General features: G+C 42.1%; 2 protein-coding genes across 6 annotated transcripts in view; one reads left to right on the top strand and one right to left on the bottom strand.

Moving 5' to 3' along the window:
* Hdlbp (high density lipoprotein binding protein) overlaps positions 1 to 11,883 on the bottom strand; it is a 77,692-nt gene extending 65,809 nt beyond the window's left edge. For 2 of the 3 annotated variants that reach the window (XM_052750331.1, XM_052750329.1), the window contains exon 1: positions 11,732 to 11,882. The gene's annotated coding sequence lies outside the window, so the exon portion shown is untranslated. Of the gene's footprint in view, positions 1 to 11,731 lie in introns of all 3 variants that reach the window. The other variant, XM_052750332.1, reaches the window with a different exon arrangement.
* Positions 11,884 to 12,008: 125 nt separating this feature from the next.
* Positions 12,009 to 20,289, top strand: part of Septin2 (septin 2) — a 32,125-nt gene continuing 23,844 nt past the window's right edge. Inside the window, exon 1 of one of the 3 annotated variants that reach the window (XM_052750336.1) lies at positions 12,009 to 12,103. The gene's annotated coding sequence lies outside the window, so the exon portion shown is untranslated. Of the gene's footprint in view, positions 12,104 to 12,198; positions 12,221 to 12,335; positions 12,433 to 20,289 lie in introns of those variants that run through there. The other 2 variants (XM_052750338.1, XM_052750337.1) reach the window with 2 other exon arrangements.

Below are 20,289 nucleotides of genomic sequence, written 5' to 3'. Positions count from 1 at the left end.
AAAAAAAAAGCTGGAGGTTCTGAGTTCTTATATGAGTCTTAAAAACAAAAACAACCCCCCCCCCCCACAAACCCCAAAACCAAAACCCCACACCAAATCCAAAGGCTGAGCATTGTGGCCCTCACTTGTAATCTCAGCACTCAACAGTGTTTTGCTGAGTCAGGAGGGAATCACTGAGAGCTCAAGGCCAGTATGAGCTACATAGTGAGTTCAAGGCCAGCATGGTATATACAGTGAAACCCTTTCTCAAAACTAACAAAAAACAGGTCCAAGGCTAAAAAAGTAGGTCTCCCAGGGAAAGCACCTCACACTTCCATCCCAGTCAGGGCTAAAGAAGTAAGGCCTAGCCATCTGAACCTAAGACATCGAATACTGCAGCATGCTCTCAGTGTCCACCTTTAGGAACTCCTGAGAACACCACATGGGAAGAAAGGGCAAACCTGAGAGTATTTTCAGAAACTTACTTCCTAACGATTGTTCACAGCCACTTCTAAACATTTGGTTTCTGCCTTAGCAACTTCCTACCTTTGGCCACTCCAGGTGCAGCCTGCTGTCACAGCCAAGTCTCTCTCTGTCCTGAGTCTTCTACCCACAGCAGGGCCTCGGATGGGACAGGAGGGGCCACATTAATACTGGTTTGGTTAATATGGGTAGAATTAATTCATTGGTATTAACGTGTATCTGCTATTAGGAATAATTTAGCAAGGAAGACAATTTTATCACTAACCCAATACAATTCAACAGAACTATGTTTTTTTGTTTTGGTTTGGTTTTTGTTTTCTGAGGCAGGGTCTCACAATGAAGCTCTGGCTGTCCTAAACTAAGTATGTAGACCAGGCTGGCCTCAAACTCACAGAGATCTGTCTCTGCCTCCCTGGTTTATTCTTTAAGAAACGTCTTCAAATTCACTGTTCAGTCTTTAACAGATTTCTGTACATACATTGATACACTGCTTAAATAAAAACAAGATCTCATATAAACTTACCACTTGCCACACCTATTTCTGTATATAAATAGGTCATGGTCATCTTTCTAAGATTTATGTACAACTCTCATTTCTTAGCAACTGCATGTTAAATGGAGTAGACCTAACAATAAATCCCCCACTGATGGAATGCCTGAGTAGCTTGTAACTTTTTTTTCTGGAGACAGAGTCTCACTATGTAGCCCTGGTTGGTCTCAGAGATCCACCTGCCCCTGCCTCCCAAGTGCTAGGATTGAAGGTGTGCAACACCACACCTAGCTATCTTGTATTTTGTTTTGTTTGTTCATCTTGCTAATACCTACCAAAAAATGCTAAAAAGAAAATTCTTTGGCTGGCGGTGGTGGCTCCTATCTTTAATTTCAGCATTTGGGAGATGGAGACAGGAGGATTAAGAACTTGAGGCTGGCCTAGGCTACTCTGTGAGTTTATTCCAAGGGGAAGGAATAAAAAGGAGGAAGAGGGGAAGGAAGGTCTCTGTTCAGTTGGGCCAGAAGCTCTTTAGGTCAAATTCCTGAAAAATACATTTTTTCCCCCCCAGGCAATGCATCAATCTGTACTGCCAGAATAAAACTGCCCTTCTAGTGAGCTCAATTGTCCAGTTACAATCTGTGAACTATCCTTGTCACCCTTGATAACAACTAAGATGGTCAGGTCTTATTTTTTCCAGTCTGATGTGGGGAAAATACAATTTTAAGGCAAATCTTTTGCTGTTAGGTCGAAATCTCACTTAGCTTATCTGCCAAATGAATTTTCATTTTCATAAAAGAATTATTTTTAATTATGGGTATGTATCTGTGTAGGTATGTGCACATGAATGCAGGTGTCCATAGAGGCCAAAGGAGTTGGATCCCAGGCTGGTGGGAAAACTATCGCCACCATCAGTGGTTACTCTGCTGCAGTTACTTACTACCAAGGGCCTCCAAGTCTGCTTTCCTCTTTCCTTGATCTCCAGCCACACACCAAACAGCCTCACTCCATGCTTTTGTACTTCCTATTCATTATACTTAGAATCTTCCCAGGTGGCTATTCATAGCTTATCCACTCACTTCAGGCTTGAAAGTAACAGGTGTCGCTCCATCAGCAATGCTTCTCCAAGTAGTTTATGTTCAGTGGCCACTGTCTCCTGCTGTCTAGCCCGATGATACTATTATTTCTTCCTCTTTCTTAGCTGTAACTGATGTGCCTGTCTCCCCCACTAAGATGTGATCTCCCATGTTTTTATTCCTTATGGCACGTGGCAGGAGTACATTTTCTTGCACTCCTTTCTGAAGTACTAACTAAAATGATAAATAAGGATGTTTTTTTTAAGATGTAAAACAGAAAGCCTGAGTAGAAACAAGAACCTTAAAATACAAGGGACTAGAAATGGAAACTTGATCAGAAAGAGCTGAATCTTTCACCAGCAATGCAGAAGACAACACACCTGACTGGAAGTAGCAGAAACTTGGGTTGGAAACAGAATTAAGAACTTGAGCAGGACCTCTTGAGTCACATGGAACTTCGTAGAGCTAGACAGCTGTCTAGCTGTCTCCGCTCCCCCCCCCCCCCCCCCCAGGCTGTCACTGTTTTCTCTAGTAAGGAAGTACACTCTTTGCACTAGGGTCACCAGCTGTTAGGAGGCTCTAAGGAGACAAGCCTGACAAATGCCTCTACAATGAATGTTGCCCTAGACAAGGCAGGACCACAGGCTCAGAGGCGCCCTGACACCAATGGGCACCAAAGCAAGACTGGAAAAGGGGGAAATAAAACAACACACCCCAAAGAAACACAAAGCAGCCTGAAGCAACAGTGACTTTGGGGTAAAAAAAACCCTATATGATAGCTATACATAAAGCACCCAGGAAACATAAATAGGAAGTTCTAAAATGAAAATACAAAGAATAAAGGCTCAGCAAAAGGGCTAGGAGATAAATTTGAGAACATCTTCCAGAAAGAACATGAAGCTGAAGGTACAAAGTGTAAATAAGGATTGTATGGTGTTGGAAACTCTGTAAGTAATATATCATATATTCCAAAATTCTTGAGAGTAAATTTCAAAGACTTTTATTACAAAACAATTACTCAATGTGTAGAATGCTAATTTTTCATTACTGCACATTGTATTGGTCAACCATAACATCACTTTGTACCCCCATACATAGAATTCTGATCTGTCAATTTATAACTTTAATTAGAAGTAGTAGAAAATCTAGGGAAGTTACAACAGTAATTGGGAAGTACCAAGAGAACTCCTCAAAGAACAAGAAAGTATATGGGAAGAACTCAAAATGATAAACCAAGAAAAATGCCCAGTTGAGAAGAGCATGAATTTCAGAGTGAAGAGGCCCAATGTGCAGGCAAGACATGGGATGAAAACAGCCCCTAAAGGAGTTCTGTTCTGAATCCCAGAGGAAATTTTTTGTTTCATTTCATCAAGGAAAACATCTGAGGATGGTCCCAGACTTCGGCTGGAAATTGGAAGAAAAAGAGCTAAATGATGCCCCAAACCTCACGCAGGAAATAGGGCAGAAAAAGGACTTTCAGACGCACAAGCTCTCACAACTATTGTATGACAACTACCGGAAGATGTGCCTCACCAAATGTAAGTAAAACACAGAAGTGGACATGGGTTCCTGAAAACCAAGGTGCCATCACAGAGCTATAGGAAGATCCCAGGAACAGGTAAAGTCTCAGGCACTAGAAGAGAATGATTGAAAATGAAACAGGGTAGGGTGGGCTGAAGAGATGGCTCAGAGGTTAAGAGCACTTGATGTTCTTGCAAAGAATGTGGGTTTGGTTCCTACCATGCATCCATATGGCCACTCACAATCAACTCACAACTCAGTTTCAAGGACTCTGATGTTCTCTTCTGGTTTCCAAAGGTACCACACACACATGTGGTATACATACATACAAGCAGGCACACACTTATACACATACAGTAAACCTTAATGAAATGGGCAGAATACTGTATTTCATCAGATAACAAGGATTACATTTATTAAAATATTTCAACAATATGGGCAGAAGAAAACTAAAATATATAAAAATATAAAGAAAACTAAAATAGTTCAACAAAACAAGATATATGATAACCTCATTTTACACCATTTGGCCTAGTTGTGAATTGTACTGAGCAGTAAAATAGAAACATTACATACTGAACTAATCAAATTATGGACAGACCAGTACTCTAAGCAGCTACCAATCTGTCTACATAAAAATGATAGAATAGGCTGGGCGGTGGTGGCGCACGCCTTTAATCCCAGCACTCGGGAGGCAGAGGCAGGCGGATCTCTGTGAGTTCGAGGCCAGCCTGGACTACAGAGTGAGTTCCAGGACAGGAACCAAAACTACACAGAGAATCCCTGTCTGGGGGGGGGGGGGGGGGGAGAGATAGAATAGAGGAGGGAAAAACTAGAAACTTCTCATCTACTCTCAGTTAAGTGAAGAGACAATATATGAAACATGGGTGGAAAATAATGTCAGACAGTTCTTCCAAACTGGAAAATGAAGAAAATCTACTGAATGGGTTCTCTACAGTGGTTAGAACTGTAAATGCGGAAGAATATTGATATGTTTGGCTTTTCTAGGATTTGACTTTTAAACCATAATAAGATATAAACTTGATTTTAAATGAAATTTTAATTTTTAAACAACTTACCAGTAACCAAGGAAAAGTAATAAGGGCAACTGGGAATGGCTGTATACATCTGGAATCCCAACATCAACAGTATCACTGCACCCAACCCTGCATGCCACAGTATCAACCGCCAGGGAAGATGCACGCACTAGTGTAACAGAGGCACAAAGGTCATGGAAGCCGGGCGGCAGTTGCGCACACCTTTAATCCCAGCACTCAGGAGGCAGAGCCAGGCGGATGTCCGTGAGTTCGAAGTCAGGCTGGTCTACAGAGCGAGATCCAGGACAGGCACTAAAACTATACAGAGAAACCCTGTCTCGAAAAACCAAAACCAAAACCAAACAAAACAAAAAAACAAACAAAAAAAGGTTATGGAAGTAATCAACTGGTTTTGGATTCAATTGAGGTCTGTTCCAAAGGGGGGGAGGGGGAATCAGGCCTGATATAGTAAACCTGGTCAAAAGCTGGTAGTCACAGGCCCTAGGGAGGAACCTACTATTATTGCTTTGCTAAACCAACTACTAATCCCAGAATTTGGGAGGCAGAAGCGAGCCTGGACTATAGAATGAGTTCCAGGACAGCCAGGGCTACACATAGAAACACTGTCTCAAAAAGCCAAACAAAAACAATGTGTGGTTAAACTGTCTTTTAAATATTTATGTTTATACTCAGATTAGTGCTGCCCTCAACCTTGGCCAGAGAACCTTTCCTAGGCAGAAGTCAGCAGTTAACAAAAGGCTCATACTAGTCAAAGTTCAGAGATGAAGTATCTATTGAATGCTCAGCCCTAACCGGGACATCTACATCAGCCTTACCCCACCCACAACTGCTCACAAAAAGGGGCAGAAAGATATAAGAGCTGGAGGATGGGGAGGAGTATATGTGAATTCTGTCTTCAGGGCATGACATGGCCAATACACCCATAAACTTGCTGCAGCTACGATTACCTGCACAAGATAACTGAACATTCTAACAGGCCACACTAATTGGGCTCTGTGTGTTCTTTTTTTTTTTTTTTTTTTTTTTTGGTTTTTTGAGACAGGGTTTCTCTGTGTAGCTTTGCGCCTTTTCCTGGAACTCACTTGGTAGCCCAGGCTGGCCTTGAACTCACAGAGATCCGTGCTGGGATTAAAGGCGTGCGCCACCACCGCCCGGCGGCTCTGTGTGTTCTTAACAAACAAAACAACAAAAGGAAAGGATACAAAGTAGGGATCTGGAAAGTGTTAAGAGGGCCTGTACGGAGTAGAAGGGTGGAGATGGGTATGCATATGATCAAGATGCACTGTTTACATGAATGAAATTGTAAAAGAATAAATAAAAGGTATTTTACTTAAAACTATCAAGGGGGAGCTAGATGGCTCAGTTGTTAAGAGTGCTGACTGTTCCTGCAGAGAACCCAGGTTCTGTTCCCAGCACAAACATGCTGGCTCACAATTGTGTAAGTTCAGCAATAGGGGATCTAATGCCTTCTTCTGGCTTCTGTGGCACTGCATATGCGTGCACAGATATACATGCAGGCAAACTACCCATACATATAAACTAAAACACACACACACACACACACACACCCCAAAACAACAAGGGGCAAGAAAGATGGCTCAGCAGCTAAAAGTACATGCTGCTTTTGTACCCATATTGATTGGGTGGCTCACAACTGCCTATACAATTGGAGTTTCAGGGGAATCCAATGCTGATGGGTCATTCCACAGACACCTGCACTCACGAACACACACTCGTCTCCCCTCATAAACGTAACTAAAAATAATAACATCATGCCAGGCAGTGGTGACATAGGCCTTTAATTCCAGCACTCGGAAAGCAGACGCAGGCAAATCTCTGAGTTGGAGGCTAGCCAGGGCTATACAGAAAAATCCTGTCTCGAAAAACCAAAACCACATAACAACAACATCTTAAAAAAAAAAAAAAAAGTTACCACCTATGAAGGAATTACTATACAATCGTCTAATAAAAGCTTTTAAATAAATTTTTAGGTTTTTCATAGGTGCTATAGATTTATCATATGCCTGTACACACACACACACACACACACACACACTCACTTAACAATCCACATGCATGTAAACATATGTATTTGTGCATATGTATATATTCATACATATTTGTGGTAGGTCTAATCAGATCAGTTTTCTTGTTGGGTGTGTGTGTGTGTGTGTGTGTGTGTGTGTGTGTGTGTGTGTGTGTGTTCAAGACAGAGCCTCGAGTACTGACATTACAGGGGTGTGCCACCATGTCTTATTTCTGTTATTCTGTGCCTGATTACTTCTACATATAAGAAATCTAAAGCCTGTGTAGTGGCGTATGCCTTTAGTCCCAGAACTCAGGTGGCAGAGGCAGGCCAGCCTGATCTACATAGAGTTCCAGAACAGCCAGAGCATAGATACTGTCTCAAAAAAAAAAAAGGAAAAAAATAAATCTAGATGGATGGTGGTGGAACATGCCTTTAATCCCAACACTCAGGAGGCTGAGGCAGGTTGATCTCTGTGAGTTCAAGGTCATCTGGTCTACAAAACAGCACCGTTACACAGAGAAACCCTACCTATAAATAAATAAGTAAAACTAGATTTGCAGATATTTAGTGCCTGGTCAACCACCTTACTTAAAATATTGTTACCAATAGCTTTGACAGTTTTCCAATTAATACATAACATGTAAAGAATAACCATTTTGCCTTTTTCTATCTTGGATTAAATGAGAGATTGTTATGTTTATTGAAGCACTGTTTATAACATTTTCTGAGATTGTCTCATGTTGTCCAGGCTTCCTCAAACTCAACATGTAGCTGAGAATAACAAAGCTTGAACTCTTGATCTTCCTGCCTTTACTGCCCAAGTGCTGGGATTACAGCTTTTTATCCTGTGCTTAGACACACACGTATACAAATGCATCCTAGGTGGACTGAGTATGTGGAGATGGCCTATGTCAGCAAAAGCAGCCATGGACCAGTGATACCAAAAGACAGAAAGAACTTTGGAAGGGCAAAAATCAGTTTGCTATCCCATTTTGGATACAGAGGAGCCTCACAATCCAGCAGAAATGAATCAAAAACATTAAATTTGCCACACAAAAGCTCTCATCAGTGTGAGACACAGAAAGGACATTCAATTGCAGTATATTATGAGCCAGGCAACAGGTTATCAGTAAAAAGCACACGAGTCATCAGAAAAAAAAAAACAGAGGAAAGAAGCCATCAGATTAGACCTTGCCAATGCCAGAACACCTCCATTGTTTATAAGCACCTGGGACAAGAACTTGACCGAGTGTAGCTACAATCCATTAATAGTCTCACATCTTTTTCTATTCATCAAATAAGAGCTTCTAGAATCAAAAAAAGTAGAAGGCAGAGTCATGCTCTGTAGTCCAGAGTGGGACTTGACTCTTGAATCTCTTCTCTCATCTTGCATCAGCCTCTCAAGTGCTAGAACTTCAGATATGTACCTCCCACCATTCCTGGTTTGTAGCTATTTCTTTTCAGAGTTCTTTTTATTTTAGTGAGAGTTGCCTAAATATTACGTATTGACTCCATGTTTTTGCTGGGTACCCTAAAAGCCAGAAGAGGATGTTGGATTCCTTGAAATTGGAATTTCAGACAGATGTGAATGGCCATCTGGGTCCTGGGAACTGAACTCAGGACCTCTGCAAAAGCAGTAAGTGCTCTTAACCACTGAGCTATCTCTCCAGTCTCTGTAGCTGTTTTTTAGATCTTAAATTATAAAATATAATGTTGGGGGCAGTGAGGACAGACTTTTTCTGAGACCCTTAGCTCATTTAAACCAAATAAAGATAAATTCTCACTGTGCCTGTTTTTGTATATTTTTTTTTACATTTTCATTATTGCCCGCTTTTTAAGATATTATTCATAAAAGAATGAGCTTAAGGATTTAGTTGAATAAAAGTTTTAAAACACACCCAAAATAATATTTACCTGCACAACTAAAAATGAGAGCCCACCTCAGTCTTTGATGTCTTCATGAAGAACACTGTTTATTAAAGCATGGTCTTTAATGATGCTAAGGAACAGTCACTTCTTTGTTATTCTAAGATAATAGAATTTTTTAATCCAAAATGAGATGTTAAAAAAAAACCACCTGTGTTCTTGTTGAGTGCTCAGCCCTAAATGGGGCCTCTATATCAACACCCATTCCCAGCAAGACTTAGGGAATACTGCAGAAGAGGGGTGGGAAATGATGTAAGAGTCAGAAGATGGGGAGTGTGCTATGAAGTACTGCCTGACAGACATGACACGGCCATTACAAGCACAAACTTAGAGCAGTACAGTTACCTGCACAAAATCAAGCCAGTCAATTTCTGTATGGACAGGATAGGGGCTCATGAAACTCCACATCAGTTAAGGAGTTACAAGCAATAGATGGCTGCTGAGAGGCTGTGGTGGTATCATTTTTCTTCCTGGTTGTGGTTGCTGGTAGGTTCTCCACACTCATGTTAAAAGCACTAATTGAACTCAGTGGGTTATTTAAAAGGAGGCAGGTGTTATCCATGGAGAGTGGAAGGGGAGAGTTTTAGGTGGAGATGACCAAGATACACAATAAGGATGTGTGAAATTGTCCAAGAATCAAAAACAACAAAAAAAGCATGGTCTCTGCTCAAGACTCTACAGTAAATAATTTTCAGTTGGAAGACACTAATGAAGTGTCTCTATCTTACAAAATAGCATAGGTCATCCCAGTGGTCATAATCCTGTCCCAATCAGACTGGGATGGCCACAAAGACGTCTTCATACAGTCTCTGCTAAGTCCTCTGTCATTCAAGGAATCAGTAGTATGGTTATCAAATTCTCAGCCTCTTGCTGTATGTGTCACTGGCTACAACATTATACCTTACCTTTCCTACTCTTTCTGTTTACATTCTGTCCTGCCAACTCCACCTGGAAACTCTTTAATCATTCTTGGAACCCCAGTTCAAGGACCATAATCTTTTTTGGTGGAGAAGATTGTGAGACAGGATCTCATGTAGGCCAAGCAGACCATGAACTCGATATGTAGAAGAGGCTGACCCTGAACTCCTGATATGTCTGTCTCCACAATCCAAAGTGCTGGATTACAGGTTTAACAGAATTACATTCTTTATGAAGGCTTTCCAACAAGTAATCATAGTCTATTTCCTATCTCATTCTCATGTATTTCCATTATGGCACTCATTAGACTCTAAAATAAGCTTTCTTTTTCAAGTGAATCTTCTGCACTAAACTATAAACGGCTAGAAAAAGAAGATCTCTTTAAAAAGAAGATCTTTTCTATCTCTGCATCCCCAGAATCCCTAACAGCATGTGGCACCCCATTTTTTTAATGCTGAAGAAGTGGGGTTATTAGGTTGACATTAGAAAATTAAGACAATACTAAAAAAAAAAATGTACCTGAAAGTCTATTTGGCCACTGCGAGTGAGTCTGCCTTAAGAGAGGCAAAGATAAGGATCTGCCTGTGTGTGTCCCTGTCCATTCTGAGCTAGCTGCCTCTTCCAGGTGTTCTCAAGATGAAGCAAGTCTCTACAAAGTGCAGGACTCATAACTAATGATGCTATCAACACCGTTGGCTGCTGTTGGAAATTACTTAACTGGTTTTCAGATACTATCCCTGAGACTGGAGAAAATATGCCCCATTTTCTCTAAGTTTAAAACAGTCTTAATAGGTTAAGGGTTGTTTTGAATCCAGAAGTATTAATTCACTTTTTTAAACCAAAGACCTCTTCAGCTACTTTAAAGCACTGCTTTCAAGTATCCCAGTGTCTAACATAATTAACAAGTTTAGCCTATGGGTACTTTGTGTTCAAAACATAAGCCTAAGCAATATGTTTTGTCCAATGTTTCCATATTCACATTATGAGTCCATAATAAATATTTACTTGTGGATTGTGGCTACTACTAGCCTCAAACAAAATTCTATGACTGACTTAACTGGGTTTCTGAAAGTTATCTGCTAAGAAAGCATTTTTTTTTTTTTTGCTTTTTCAAGACAGGGGTTCTCTGTGTAGCCCTGGCTGTTCTGGAGCATCCTCTGTAGACTAGGCTAGCCTCGAAGCCTGCCTCTGCCTCCTGAGTGCTGGGAATAAAGGCGGGCACACCAACAAATATGTTAAGTCATTGCTTGAGGGCTTAAGGTGACTATGTAGCAAAACCCAAAGGTGAAGGGCAAGTCACGTTTTAAGTGAAGATTACAATCCTCCGGTTTTCCCCCATACTTTCTCGTCGCCTGTAAACACTATAATAAAACACAGGTCAGTTTCTCCTTTGGTTTACAGGTATACCATATACAAATACCATGCCTAGACTGACCCTCAGACAGGATATATACAGCAGGTAGCCTTGAGCACCCGGCTACTTTTCAAAAAGTGGATACGAACGAAACACCCCCTCCCAACAAGCATGTGTCAAAACAGCTTGGGGTACCGACACTGTGTGCATCACTCACTAGGGTCGCGCGATTACTGTTTCCTCTCAGGAGGGGTACCCTAGGGTATTTTCCTATAGAAAGGCCATGTGCAAGGCCTAGGTGGGAGTTAACGACCGCTGACCAGCCAGAGGACCTCCTGGGACAGAGGAAAGGACAACCGGACCAGGCCGCAGCCCAGTACTGCACCTTCCCAGCTTCGAGCCGGTCGCAGCGAGCGGGCTCGTGGGGCATGCCGCGGATCTCACTGCGCGCCCCTAGACCAAAAGAGGAGAGGGGCCGTGCCGGCTCCGCCCTCCCCCGCGGGGCTTGGGCTCACGACTGCACAGGAAGGCCACGTCCCCAGGGACAGGCACACCACTCTATGGTTTGGGGGGGGGGGGGCGAGCCCACGTGACTAGCGCCTAGCCAATCACGGGACGGCAGCCCGCCATCGAGACGACCGCGGAGGCGGCTAGAGATGCCCGCCGGCATGTCAAAGGCGCCTGTCCATCCCGGCTCGGAGCTCGGAGCTCGGTGCTGCCGCCATCTTCTTGGAGGAAAGGGCAGAGGCAAAGAGCCCCCTCCCCTTCACCGCTCCGCACTCACGCTGCCACCTGCCCGCCCCCGGTCGTCTCTCACTCTCAGTGGACACCTCATTCCTACCTAAGAAAGATCCTTCCCCCAACTCTAGTTTCCCACAAAGCGAAGACTCTCATTACCTGCTCCTCTCTTATTAGCGCGAGGAAACCAAGCTCATAAGGTAGGAGCTGTGGCGAAACAGGAACAAGACGCCATCTTGGTAAAGGAGAAGAGGCTACGCTTGACCTCCCCCCACCCCCAGCCTCTATATGGCCAACCGCCGTGGGAGGGGCACGGCGCCTGCGCAGAGGCGGACGCCAGCCGTGTCCTACGCTTGCGCTCTGCCGGCAACCTCGGGGGAGGGAAACTACTCGGGGCCCAGGAAGGAGTTGGCATGGGGGCGGGACGGCGCGATGACGCCATCTGTTCGCGCGCGCGCCGCGGGGCGGGGCGGAGCGGAGCGGGGCGGATCCGGGCCGTAGTCGGACGGGCGTTCTCCGGCGTGTTAGCGGGTAAGCGTGTGGCCGTGTGTGTACCCACTGTCGCGCGGGCTGGAGTCGAGCTGGCCCCGCTCGGGGGAGTGGCGGAGGTCGTCTCTCGCCCCCGGCCCACTCCGGCTGTGGTGACGGGTGCGGCAGGGGCGCGCGTGGGGGGAGGGGCGGCCGCGCCCTGCGGCCGCGGCTCCCGCGATGGACGGGCGTCCCCCCATCTGGATAATCCTCCTGGCCCGGGGTCCAGGGCGTTGGGGCGGGTGTGGCCGGTCCCGGTGAGATTACCGCGGACGTTCCAACTGCTGTGTGGTGGGGCCTCGGGCGTTTACGCTGGCGGATGGAGGAGTTGGGTGAGGTAGCTTTAGATCCCTATCGACGTAGCACTTGTGGTTGTGTGGCCATCTTCTCACTTAACGGTGCCAGTTCGTCCTGGGGGTGTGAAGCCCTATAGTCAGTCACCCCCGAGATGGTAAGGAGGTTCCCTAGTTGGAGGCAGTGGATAGCCCTTTGGAGGAGTGGTCTTGTCTGCTGTGCCCTTCCCCAGGGTTGTGCGATGCTAGACAAAGGGCTGTAACAGTGTAAGTGACAGGGAACAGGGGACCTGGAGCGGAGGCCGCTGACGGTGAGAAGCGCTGAAGTCTAACTCTGAAGCCGGTCCTAGGCCCAGACCACGCCTGCCCCCCCCCCCCCTTTTTTTAATCTTCCGGCCACATTTCTTAGTGCCTCCCGGCTCTGTCCTGCCCTACCTTACACGAATGCCAGACTCTTCCCATGGAACTTCTAGTTCAAACCACTGTGGTCTCTATCGCTGGCCTTAGCCCAATTTACGCCTCGTGTTACCTCCCACGCTCTCCGTCTTCTGCTTATCTGTTGGTTAGTTCCTGCTCGCTGCTCGTTATTCAGGACTCTGACTGGATGAGATTTCCTTCAGACGGATTCGGTGCTCCATTGGCGTTCAGTATTGGGGTACCTACTGCATAGTGAGGGATTCAGGTCTTGGGTTCTCAAGTATTTCCTTAGTAGCTAAAATTAGTTTAGTACCTCATATACATTTCTAAATTAGTCTTGCTAACATGGGAAAAGTAGGGTTTTGTAGCAGTCCTGAAAACTTTCCTCAGCATGCCTCTAATTTGATCCTTTTCAGTGGCTTTTTTTGGTAGTTGCCATTCAGGTATTCTTTGCAGCACCCAGCATTCAAACTGTCAGTGTGTGCTGCTATATCTAATTTTGGTGATGATTTTCTTAGTTGTAAAGGTTGTCCTGATCCTTTTTTTCAATTTTCCACCTTTAATTTTTTTTTTCTCTTCTCTTTACAGCTCTGTGAAGAACAAGAGCTTTTTAATGAGATCAGATTCTCTTGGTTAAGCTGGGTAGCCTAGGGAAAGGGGGTGGGGCCTCCCTCTATTATCATTCATGAGTGTAATTCAGCTCTCTTTGATTGTGGCATGCTGCCCCAAGCTCCATTAAGAGTGTTGTGTTGCATAATGTACTTGTGCAGTCCTCACATCTAAGAACTCTAAATGGCAAGACAGTCTAGGTACTTGGAATAAAAGCTATTCAGGATCCTACATTGAGAAGTCTGAATGTGTGTGTGGGCATTAGGGGCAATGCATACAAAATGTAACAGTTTATGTACATGAATGATGCTTCTGATTTATGAATATTCCATTACTATAAATGCCACTTGCAAAATAATGTCAAATGTCAAAATACAGTTTTGTTAATCTATTCATCTTTTGGATTTTATTTGGGGTGATAGTGTTAACTCTGGAATAAAGAAACTGTGGGTCAAGGATAAAGAATGTACAAATAACATGACATCTGAAATATGCACAGTGTGAAAGAAAATTTTAGTTTGACCATTTATCTTAGATGTGGAGATCTAGTTGATCTGCACTTTGTACTTAGTAGTATGTAAATGGATCAAGGTTTTCTCACTAAAAAACCAAGTGCTTCAGAAATTCAGTATTCCCCTCTCAGCTTTCATTTTGACATTACTGGGGATATATCGTTCAGTTGGTAAAGCTTGCCTGAATGCAGGAGTCCTGGGTCCCTATTGCACCCCCACACGAAACCAAAACCCTTTTTTGTTTTGGTTACTAAATTGTTAGAAAACCATTGTGGATCCAAGTTATGTTTGAACGTAGGGTAAAGAATTCATAGCCTGGCATGCTCCATATTGAAGAATCACTGTATTCTCCAGTTCTGTGCTTGTGTATTTCTTGGTTTTTTTTTTTTTTTTTTTTTTTTTTTTTTTTGGTTTTTCGAGACAGGGTTTCTCTGTGTAGCTTTGCGCCTTTCCTGGGACTCACTTGGTAGCCCAGGCTGGCCTCGAACTCACAGAGATCCGCCTGGCTCTGCCTCCCGAGTGCTGGGATTAAAGGCGTGCGCCACCACTGCCCGGCCTGCTTGTGTATTTCTTGAAAGAAAGGAAACTGATAGTGAGAATTACCCTTTTTTGGTCTGAACTGACCCATATCTTCAAAATGGCTGGGAACTTGTGTAGTTGGAAGTTTTTCTGGGTCCTTCCCTGTCCTGCAAGCGCCCAGACCCAAATAAACACACAGAGGCTTATATTAATTATGAACTGTGTGGCCATGGCCTATGGCTCAGTTTTCTTCCTAGCTAGCTCTTATAACTAAACTTATCCCATTTCTGTTAATCTAGTGTTGCCACATGTTCCGTGGCTTTACCTGTGTGCCATAACATGCTGTTCTCTGGATGACGGGATGGCGTCTCTCTGCCTCTCCTCTCTTCCTCTTATCTCTCTTGGATTTTCCCGCCTGGCTCCATCTTGTCCTGCCATAGGCCAATGCAGCTTTATTTATCAACTAAGAAGAGCAACACATATTCACAGCATACAGAAAGACATCTCACAGCAAACTTGGGTCAGTAAAGCTAAGGAGATAACAGCTGTGTAGAAAGTACTCATGATGTTGCCTGTATCTTCTTGTGGTTTGAAATAAAAATACATGTAACAGTAGTGAAGGCAAGTATCCACTCTGATACTACTCTCAGGTATTTTATCCTTCCATGTAAACAAAAGTTATTTTACCCAGTGCTTAAAGAAGTCATGCCATAGGGATTCCAGTTTAGAATTGAATTAATTATACCAGTTTGGGGAAACAAAATGATATGTTTAGGGCTTGTTTGTTTGTTTCTAAATCTGTTTGTAGCCGAGTATAGTATTGCACTCCTATAATCTTAGCGCTTGGGAGGCTGAAGCAGGATTGCCAGTTCAAAGTGAGCTTTGATTACAAAGATTGTCTCAAAAACCAAAAAAGACAAACAAGCTAAAATGTATTCCTGTGCAGTTAAGTGTTTTGTTGTGTTTTCAGACATGGTTTCTTTGTTGCCTAGACTATTTGAGAACTCACCATATAATCCAAGTTGGCCTCAAATTTGTAATGCTCCTGCCTCAGCCTCTAGTGCTATACTACCACACGTAGTTTGATTTTCATTATTTTTTTAAGTATTTTCCCCTATTTCTGTTCCTAATTTTTTTTTCCCCTTTCTTCCCATGTGGGTGCTGGGAATTGAACCCAGGTCCCCTGGAAGAGCAGCCAGTGCTCTTAACCACTGAGCCATCTCTCCAGCCCCTAAAAAGAAACTTTTGACTCATCACATACCTTTTTTTAGCACCTGACCAAATAAATTACCTTATTCTAAAGTTCTTTTTTTGTCAGGAACATTTGTGTTTGTGATCTCTGACAGTTGCTCAGATACCTGAGATTGAAGGCCTGCACCTCATAGGCTGCTTTACTATTGGGCTTTTTTTTTTTTTTTTTTTTTTTTTTTTTAGATTAGGTCTCTCTATTATGCAGTTCTGACTGTCCTGGAATTCATTGTGTAGACTAGGTTAGCCTCAAACTCAAGAGTTTCATCTGCCTCTGACTCCCAAGTGCTGGGATCAAAGGTGTGAGCTACCAAGCCAGCTACGGTTGTTTTTTGTTTGTTTTGTGTTTTTTGTGACTCAAGTATTGTGTTTTTTTGCATATTCAGCCCTGTCAACAAAGTAGTTTTGTTTCATGAATTTTTTGTTTTGTTTTGTTTTTTTCAGACAGGGTTTCTCTGTGAAACAGTCCTGGCTGTCCTGGAACTACTCACTCTGTAGACCAGGTTGGCCTCGAACTCACAGAGATCCGCCTGCTTCTGCGTCTGGAATGCTAGGATTAAAGGCATGCATCACCACTGCCCGGTGCATGATTTTTCTTAATGCAATAATCCTAATAGGGTAGTATTAAATAATCATGGTAAAATTGCAATATCTAGATCCTACTTTCATTTTGATTCTAATGAAAAAATGAGGCAGTTGGGTATTTGGTTATATTAAACAGCTATAATTAATTTTCTCTAGAAATAACAGCTTGTCATTTTTAGGAGCCCTTGTGCATACTGAACTATAAATGAAGTGTGTATCTAGGATTTGCTTCACTGTAATCCAGAGAAGTTGGAAATAAACTAATTTTGGCCTTGAGTTGCTAATTATTGAATTGAATAAAGGGTAGTACCTGAGGGTATTATTGTGATGTTTTTGTGTGTGCTTTAATTTTTTTATTTGTGTTTTAAAGAGTAATGGACATCTTTTAATCTATTTTTGGCTATGATTCAAATAGGTTTAGTATCTCTTTTTAAAAACATTGTATTTTATGTGTATGAATGTTTTGTCTGTATGTACATCTGTGTTTCACATGCTTGGTATCCCGGAAAGCTAGAAGAGGATATCGAGTCCCCTGGAACTTCAGTTACAGACAGATGTGAGCTGCTGTTTTATTGTTGGGAATCAAACCGGGGTCCTCAGATGAGTAGCAAGTGCTCTTAACCTGGGAACCATCCCTTCAGCCCATAGTTTAAGTAATCCCACTGATTAACGAATACCATTTGCTATTGTTTTTGGAAACAACCCTGAATTATATTTAATCAGTTTCCTTAGTATTTTCATGCAGATTGATTGAATTTAATTATATACCTCATCAGTATCTATATATGGTTTTCTCTTAATTTGTTATGTCTTATATTGATAACTTTGATACATTACTAGAATCTAATTGCTGGCAAATATTTAAAAATTTTATATTTATATTCATGAATGAGGTTGATTTGATGTTTGCTGGTTTCTCCTTACTGCAGGACCTTTCCTCCTTCCTTCCTTTCCCTTCTGGATTTGTTAATGAAATTATGCTGACTTCACAAATAAATTGGTTCACTTTCCTTTTTTCTGTAGTGGCTTGAAATAGTTAAATGATTTTATTATTATCTCTTCAGAGGTACATGCTATTTTGCTCTAATTCCATCTGATGTTGGCCCTTTACATTTTTAGTTTAGGGTGTGTGTGTGTGTTGCTTTCTTTAGTGTTAGATTATTTTTTTTTTTACATTTATGTATTTGGTGAGAGTGAGGGCATATGCTGCTTGTGTGTGCTGAGATTAGTGAACAACTTGCTGGAACCTATTCTCTCCCTTTTGCCATGTAGATCCCTAAGACCTAGCTGGCCCTGTTGCTGGACTTTGGTGGGCTGTTTAGTGGCTGGTTCTAGTTTTTGTTATATTTTGGTAATTTATAGTGCCAGGGATAGTATTCTTTCCTCTCATTTTAAATTTGTGGTCTTTTTAGTAGTCTGCATCTGTGATTGTACCTTCTTGCTCTCATTTCTTTAATTAAGTGTGTATGAAGAATTTGTTTCTTCCAGGCATGGTGGCACATGCGTTTAACCCCAGCACTGAGGAGGCAGAAGCTGGTGGATCTCTTTGAGTTAGAGGTCAGCCTCATTTACTTAGTGAGTTCCTGGACAGCCAGAGCTACATAGACCCTGCCTTAAAAACAAACAAGAATTAGTTTCAAAGATTCAGTTTTTGAATTTGTCTTTGTAGTTTTGGCATAATTTAATTTTTTTTCTCTGTATTTCTTTAGAGTTTTTTTTGTCATTTGTGGATATTTTTAGGGACATTTTTATTTTTTATTTTTAGTGTTACTGATAAAACTATGTAAAACTCAAGTTTGAGTTTGTCCTATAAATGTGGACATCTGAGGACACCCCCACCCTCACCCCCATTTCCTTTGGTTTCTAGAGACAATTTGTGGTTTTTGCTTTGGGGCTTTCCTTAATCCAAGAGTTGTTCAGGATTGTTCTAGCTCCTTGAGGGTTTGTTTTGTTTCTTTTTACAATTAGTTTAAACAGATCATGCACTGAAAATGTTGATTATAAAGAGCTTTGAGAATGTTGATTATAAAGAGCTTTCATACTGGGCATGGTGATACATACTTTTAATCCTATCATTCCGGAGACAGAGGCAGGCAGATATTTAATGAGTTTGAGGCTAGTTTGGCCTACCTAGCAAGTTCTAGGACAGTCAAGGCTACATAATAAGACACTGTCTCTAAAACAAAACCCTAAAAAGTAAATTAAAGCTTTCACATTTTGTTAATACCTTTGAAATGTAAGATGTAATTTTATTCATTCCCTATTCCATAAACCTTCTGTATATCAGTTAAGTAAGACTGGTTGTATTACTGCCTTTCTACCCTTGGAATACTGTTTACTTGGTCTGTACAATTCTAAGAGAAGCCTATTAATGCTTCCTCATTTGAACTGTATTTTTATTAAGTTGACTTGGTAATTTTCTTTGCCTTTGCTTTATGGTTTTGTCTGCAGTTAAGTATTTGGACAGGACCTGTTATGTCTTCCTTATAAATTTTTAAATGATTATTTAAAAATGATTAGTGCTTTTGTTGCTGTTCTCCCCATTCCCTCCTCCGACAGGGTTTCTCCATGTAGTTTTGGTGCCTGTCTTGGATCTCGCTCTGTAGACCAGGCTGGCCTCGAACTCACAGAGATCCACCGGCTCTGCCTTCAAGTGCTGGGATTAAAGGCATGTGCCACAGCCACCTGGCGCTGTTTTATTCTTTTGCCTTGAATTCCACTTGCTTGGTATTAACAGTGTCAAGGTATGTAGGGATTTGAGTTTTCAGCTGCTGCCCCAGTGCTGTGCCTGTCTACCTGTTGCCATGCTTCCCCATCATGATGGTGATGGACTCCTATTCCTCTGGAACTAATGAGGAAATTGAAGAAGTGGCAACCATTTATGGCAAGGAATGGTGTGTCATTAATGGCTGTGCCATAATATTTTGTGTTAGCATCATTGATAATGTAGATGACCCCAAATAGACACTTTGCTTGCAGGTGATGTTACCAAGTAAATATTCAGGCACAGCTACCTATTTATTGGTTGAATGCTCCTTGCTGAAAGGGCAAAATGTGCACCATTATCAAACAGCCTCGAGGAAAAGTATATGTGTCTACCCCATTTGGTACAGTTGAGAGTTTCCCTTTTATGTCCTGTGATCAAGGCCAAGTTTCTTTTCCTCCCAAAATATTTAATTAAAAGGAAATGACAGAATATTGGTGAAAGATTTCTTTACCTGTGGGTGGAGAAAAGAAAAGAAATTCTAATGCTGTAATTTCAGATAACAGAACCAGACTCAGATATAAAGGGGGAAAAAACTGAAGATGTTGACTACATAGATGATCTCATTTTAGAATATCAGCTAGAAAATCCAGGTAAAGCATTGGATTTCAATATCAGCGAAAATGAACCATAAATAGAAAAATTACTTACAGTTGATCATATTGTTCCTATTACAAAAGGAAGAAGTACTTTTACGGTATACTTGGCCACAGTACTTTGTCCTAAATGAGTAAAAATGGTTCTTGTCAATTTCTTTGAGACTAAGAAAATGGTCAGTGTTCACCTACAATATCTATGCCTAGCTATACTGTAAGAATAAACAGACCGTCCTGCAGGACCAAGAATGATGGAGATTTTGAATGGGAGGAATGCTGCAGTGGTAGTATCCCACTGTGTGGAGGGATTCTGCTAAGATCAGATCATTTCAACATCAACAACTGTTAGAAATATACTAGTGGAGAACTTCACAAGTTCACTCTAGTCATCTAGGAGTTTGGGAAAGAAGAAAGTGAAAAAAGGCTGGAGTGAACTGTATGAAAGGGCAAAGGCAGAAAATTGCCCTTTTTGAGATGGGGGTAAGTCATGCACTGTTCCCTTTCAGATATGATTTACTATACTGATGAGCTGAGCACAGACTTGTCTGGGTTTTGCTCCCATGGGAAGGAGCAGAAGTTAGGAAGGCAGTTTTGGGGAGGTACAAGAGCATGGAAAGTATCTGAAGTTGGGCAGATGTTTTTCTCA

Source organism: Peromyscus californicus, unplaced genomic scaffold, assembly GCF_007827085.1.
Source record: "Peromyscus californicus insignis strain IS unplaced genomic scaffold, ASM782708v3 Scaffold_21__1_contigs__length_65335640, whole genome shotgun sequence".
NCBI lineage: Eukaryota > Metazoa > Chordata > Mammalia > Rodentia > Cricetidae > Peromyscus > Peromyscus californicus.
The sequence above is the reverse complement of the archived record's forward strand: the minus strand, read 5'-3'. Positions and strand labels throughout refer to the sequence as shown.